This window comes from Manis pentadactyla, chromosome 10 (assembly GCF_030020395.1).
Source record: "Manis pentadactyla isolate mManPen7 chromosome 10, mManPen7.hap1, whole genome shotgun sequence".
NCBI classification, from domain to species: domain Eukaryota; kingdom Metazoa; phylum Chordata; class Mammalia; order Pholidota; family Manidae; genus Manis; species Manis pentadactyla.
Window position 1 is genome coordinate 52,295,147 of NC_080028.1, and position 6,386 is coordinate 52,301,532.

Sequence of the window (6,386 nt, forward strand, 5' to 3'; positions counted from 1 at the left end):
TATTAAAACACAACTCTTCTTTCTCTCTAAAATTACATTCATTTTTATTAATATAAAATAAGTTTAGCTTTAAAACAGTTGACCTGATTATTTACACAAGTGCAGCAAGAACAGCCATTGATTACACAGGCTCTTTTAAACATGTTTGCTGGAACTTTTTATAAGGAATTACAGATTGAGCTTTTAAAGGCCTCTCAAGGCCAGAAGCCAAGAGAGACTTGCCATCAGGTTTTGCCTGCAGTACCTGTAGATTTGGGGTGAATTCCTCTCTTTTCGAGGTCCCCAAGATATTCTGAGCTTCCCTCACCTGCCAGGAAATAACCTTCCTTACCTGGTAAGGCTGCCGGGAACCCTGCAAGCAAGGAACCAGGCCAGTTCTTCCAAAGGGCTTTGTTGGCTCTCTAGAGTCAACCTTAGTTCCTTAAAGCTGTCTGTTCATATCTGAGTTTATGCAGGTATCTCAAATATGCATCCCAGTCAAAGCCTTGGTAATATAACCAGTGTTTTCAATTGATCCTGTTACAAGGAGAGCAGATTCTTATTGAACTTATGCAAATAAAAGTATTGCCATAAAATATGAAAACAGTCACTGAAAGTTTCTAAGTTATGGAGGGATCAGGTACAGAGAGAAAGATAAATATTTCAATTCTGGTTTAAAGGTATAATTTTCTAAACTGTTGTAAGCTAGCTTAAGAGAAAAAGGTTAAAACAGACACTTGTTTTTCTATTTAAGAGATTAGTGATATTTGCATAAAAATTAAAATCATCATCCTCAGTTTGCTTAATCTTATGTAACTAATTTTTGCTCTGCTTGAATCTAGTTCTTCACTGGTACAGGAGTAAAATAGTAACTATAAATGACAAGAGACTTAGAAATGGCAATGGTAAAAGATTTGATGAGAGCTTACTATAAAACCGTTGATATAAAAGGATGTTGGGGTATTTCTGTAACATATCAAAACTTAGTTTTTAGCTCTTTTAATATGAAGATCTCATTTTCTTAAGTACTTAGACAACTTTTTGAGCCCTTAAGCGTGATAAATCATTTTGATAAATTAGAAAAACCCTTCAAAATTTTTTATTATTAAGAGCAGATTAATAGTTCAAGAAAACATTGTCTTTTTAACAAACAGAAAACAAAATTCTTATTTTCCTGTGTTCTTCATATCAAGACTCATTTGCTTTAATCTCACATAGCATGACTATATCAAATTCTTCCAGAAACTTTCTACAACTTTCTTTTTACATTCAGAGTTCTGTTTCTTTAAATAAACAGCTGACTTTAGAACAGTTACCTTCTTTTACCCTCAGTAAAATGAATTTCCATTCCTTACACCTCCTCTTATCAAAACACACATCTTTTCTATCATGCAGAGATATTTTCTTAATTATTTCAAGTCGTTTTAATTAGAACTTAGAAGACAATTGGGAACTTTAGTTTTTAGTGAACATTGAGACATAAGCTATTGGCGGGCCACAGGAGGCTCTCAGGATTTAGGTGTTAGTTAGCCCAGGATGAGTTCTTTCTAGGCTGCAAAAGAGCTCCTGCTCTCAGCTGCCACTCCCCGGTTTTGGCACCAGATGAGAGGAAAGAAAAGGACATGAACTCCATAGTCCAAGCAGGTTTATTGCTAAACCAGAGAGGGACTGAAAAAGGGGTCTTTAGCAGGCCAAGAGGCCTTTTATAGCCGGGGTTTTTGGCAGATTCTTTGAGGGGAAGGGTCAGGGAAAAGGTGGGATTGTGGCTTGCTAACGTGTCCCCTGGAGAATGCTTGTAGCCTAAGATGAAACCTGGGTCTTTCTGAGATGGCGGTGGGCTTACTCAAAAAGGCAGTACTCAGGTCCGGATTCTATCACTGTCTATCACTCAATGTTTAACGTTTGGTTAATGTTTGGTAACATTTTACAACTGAACCCTGACCTGGAGATGTCTTAACATCAGTGTTTTGTATGGAGAAAAGTCCAAAGAGGTATCTATAGCTTTTAAGAAATGCTCTCCTGTCTAATTCTGCTTCTTCACTTAATTCTTGAACTTTGTTCCGATAATACAACCATGAGCAATGGAATTTGAGATGAATTATTAGTAAAAGAAAGTATGCATGCAATCCAGGTTGTAGTGACAATTTACTGTTTTTATATTATTATATGGTGAAATAAAATTCCAGGGTCAATAACTTTTAAATAGCATGTGCTGTATTCCACAATTGCTTAGGACATTGCTTTGTCAGGAAAGAGGTGGACACTTTGCACAGCAATTAGTGCCTCCCTGTACACCTATTATATATTTGTAATTGCTCCCCTGCTTGTTTCTTTGGGGTATGGCTTGGGTGACATGAAGAAGGTAAACCATTTTTTGATTCTGGCTGAATGGCAAATGAGAATTCTTCATACACAAAAGAGAGAAGTCATGTGGCATTTAGAAATATATATTATGTGAACATATCAATAGGCTCTGTAGGTCTCATCTATGTGTTAGAAGTAGGCAATTGCCATGGTTTTTGAAAGGACCACATTACCAAATATGAGCACTTAGGTATGGATACTGTAGAGTTCATAATGCAGGGAAGTAAATGATCCCTTGTGGTGTATTTATTTGCTATTGTTACTACTTTAGCTTTGGCAGTCTGGATTGCCTTCTCTGGCTCATATATTAATATTAACTAAATATTCATAATATTGAACATTATATTCATCTCTTACCCTTCTGTTTGTGAAACAAAATTATAAGAAAAATATTTTAGTATCATGAATGAGGTCTAAGTTCATTAAATATCTACCATTCCAATTTAACTTCTATGAAGTGGTGAGATAGTAGGAGACCATATGATATGCTTTCTTCTTGGGTAGAAGAAATGCATGGAATATACAGTCAAGGGAATTTAAAACAATACAAGGGAGTCATTGTGGAGAAATAGGAACAGAGGTAAGCATAGTGGTGGCCTTGTAATAATTACATGGGATGGACCCATGTAAACTAGTATTCCTATATGCAGGGTAGAAGGATCATTAGCAATCAAAGAGAGACTTCACATATGTCTCACAGCTGGAAATCTACAGCTTATTTAAAGCTTTTCATTTGAAAAATGCTCATAAAACTAAATTTAAACAAAATAAGACATTGATACGTTTGTGTATTTCTATTTTGTGACTTGTATAGGGTCCTGACAAATCCAATTTCCAAGTGGTACCTTTAATTGTAGTAAATTAAATTTTTTTTTGCAAAATATCTTTAACTCAAAAGAGTTCAGGAAAAGTGGCAGAAGTAAGAACTATTAGTTTTTCCATCCTGTTATGCAAATTGAAAAAAGCCCATTCATTGTAGTATACAAGCTTCTGCAGGCATTAGTGGTCTCTGCAATTGACAAGGGGATATTTGCACTTTTTAATTCGAACATACTAGAGAGCCAGAATGTCTGTGCTCATAATCTTAGTGAATAAAAATAATTTTGGGGATCAAATTGGTTTAAAATATATCTGAAGTGAGAAAGCAGAATTTTCTTAACTATCCTTTCATTAATTCAATATTTCATATATTCTAAAAATGCTTATTGAGAATTTTCAAAGAATTAAACACATTCCTAGGCATTGAGAATACAAATATCAGTAAGATTCAGGGATGCTCAATGTAACAGGATCCTGGGTAAGCTTTAAATTACAGCTCACATGCAGTGTTCTATGGTCATTCTGCCATTTATTCAAGGGGTAATGTCCAATAGTCAAGACCTGAATCCAAAAGAATGATTTGGAAGTCATCAGTGTCCTACAGTGTTCGCCTCCTACCCTGCCTCTTTCTCCACTGGTGTCTCCTCAGAATTCTTCACCTGGAATTTAACTCTGCCGCCTTTGTCCTCTCACAACACATTCCATCTGAAGTACTAGTATTTCCCCAGATCAGCTGCCTAGGTCATATTCAAGGGGCAACTTCATAACACAATTGCTGATCTATATTTTCTTGTTGTCTTTACCTTTGGCTGAAAAAGAAAAGTAATTTCTGGATGTCTCACACCTGCCAATTTCCTTTTGTTGTTAAGGGACTGATGCAGCTCTCCCTAACTACCCCAGGACAGAATGCCAGAAGATTCCAGACTGCTTGAAATATCTACTGAGAAAGGATCACTATTATTATAACTTGTTTCTGAAGGGATGCTCCTTCACACTGTGGCCTCCTTTGCTTTTCACAGATAATAGGGTTCTGGAAACAGGCAACAGAACCTACTGTGACTCTATGTTGAAGGCTAGAGGCTGTGTCTTCACAATGAATCTGCCGTGCTGCATGACAAGGATTAATACATGTGTACCCTTGATTGCTCTGTTCATATGTTGCAAGAACTACTTCCAAACCAACAGTTTTTTTTTTTTTGCCAGACCCCATCCTTAGGGCAGATGTAGCTTCTGTTCTCAAATTTTGAACAAGATCACCCCATTTCCATTAACAAACATTTTTTGGGGGGTAGTTGGCTAAGAACACAAAAGTGATATACTAATAGACAATTGAAAGTGCAATTAATTTTTAAATTCTATTTCCTAACCATTTTATCAGATCAAGAAAATTTGTAATTTCTTTCAGGGCAGGCACCATTTACATATTTATGTGTGCCCAGTAGTCATTTTGCTGGTTGGATAGTGCTATTATAGATAACCTCATTTGTTTCATAAGCCTCAGCAGCACCAGGCTCTGAGTTTATAATCTATGGCACTCTAGAAGGATTGACAGGCAATATGGACTGTATACAGCTGTCTTGTTTTACAAGGCTAGGCATAGCAAAGACAGCCGTGACCATCAGCATATGTCACAAATTCTAACCTGCATCCAACAGTGACTAGAACTAGAGTGTTTATTTACTATCTTCTAGAGCATATTTCTTGTGTTCATACTTGATTTACTTCATCTGTAATACAGAATGGAATTTCTTGCTGCTTTGATTTTCCTGGGTCTTTTGTACAATGCAGGATGTCTGAGAGGCAGACAATCTGGCCTTGTTTCATATTATGTTTTTTGTTTACAAAGATACTAGAAGGATGACACCCAGGAAAAGTTCTCAGTATTAGTGTGTGCAAACAACAGCAGTGGGAAGCAGAGGCAGTCCATCATTTCTTTTTCACTTAAATAGCCAGTATGATATTGTTCAGGTCAATAGAGAAATCCTTGGGATTTTAGATTTTAGTAATTAAAAATTACTCTAAAGTTAGGGTTTAAATCAGTGCTTCCAGAGCAGAGGGACATAAACTCATGAAGACCTTGTGGTTATTGCAAATAGTGCATATGAAAATCTATTTATAAATCATTTTTTCCCTAGAATGAAGGAATATTAGGTCTTGCATATATGGATATTAGTTTGTTAAGTGTAAATAGATGTCATTGGGATTAATAAATTACAAATTATTTAAAACTATTATCCAATTATACATGACAGTCAAACATTGTCATGATTAATGTTTACCAAATTATTTTTGTGTGGGAATCTGAGAATGTTTTGACTTTATGAAGGATCTTCATTCTGAAACTTTACAGTTCCTAACCTAAGTGAAATATGTACTCCTATCCTTATAGGTAATGGATGAGGTGAAAATAATATCATGCCTTCTTTTTCATTTTTCAGATTAGATCTTCTATTTGAAAATATCAGTTTTGAATAATACTCTTACTACTTCAAGTAACTAGTTACTGAACAATAATTTAGGCCTAGAACTATAAAAACAGCTTTACACACATCGTATTATTTATACTTCAAGACAGTCTATGAAGTAAGTTTTATTTTCCCCCTTTTACGGAGGAGGAAACTGAGACTTATAAAGATGTAACTCAGAAAAGATGACACAGTCTTGTTATGTGACAGAGGATAAATTACACCCCTTTAGAATTATTTAATGCTCTGCTGTACACAAACCACTGAAAGAGAAAAATCAACCTTCCAAAAATGCTGGAAGAACAAGTATTAGTAATTTGTAAACAGAAAATTATTTATTAAACAAGTTAATTTTTCAATAGTTAATTTTTCCTAACAGATTGTATTTTTTGAAATAATATTTATTATTGCTCCTTCTGTGGAACAGTTGGAGGAGGTAAAAGAAACAAACAAGAAATCTTTTCCATTTTAGTTGGTTAGATTCTAAACAGGTAATTAGATGTCAAATATACTTTTTCTATGATCAGTGAAAGCTCATGCTCAGGAAAACATTTTTTTATTAAAGTATCATTAATATACAATCTTATGTTGGTTTCAAATGTACATCACAGTGGTTCAACAGTCCCCATGATCAACTTACATTGTGATTGCGAATTATTGTGCCCCTTTAAACCCCTCCCCCACCACACACTAACTCCTCCCCCCTGGTAACTACTAATCACTTCTCAGTGCCTATGAATCTAATGTTATTTTCTCCTT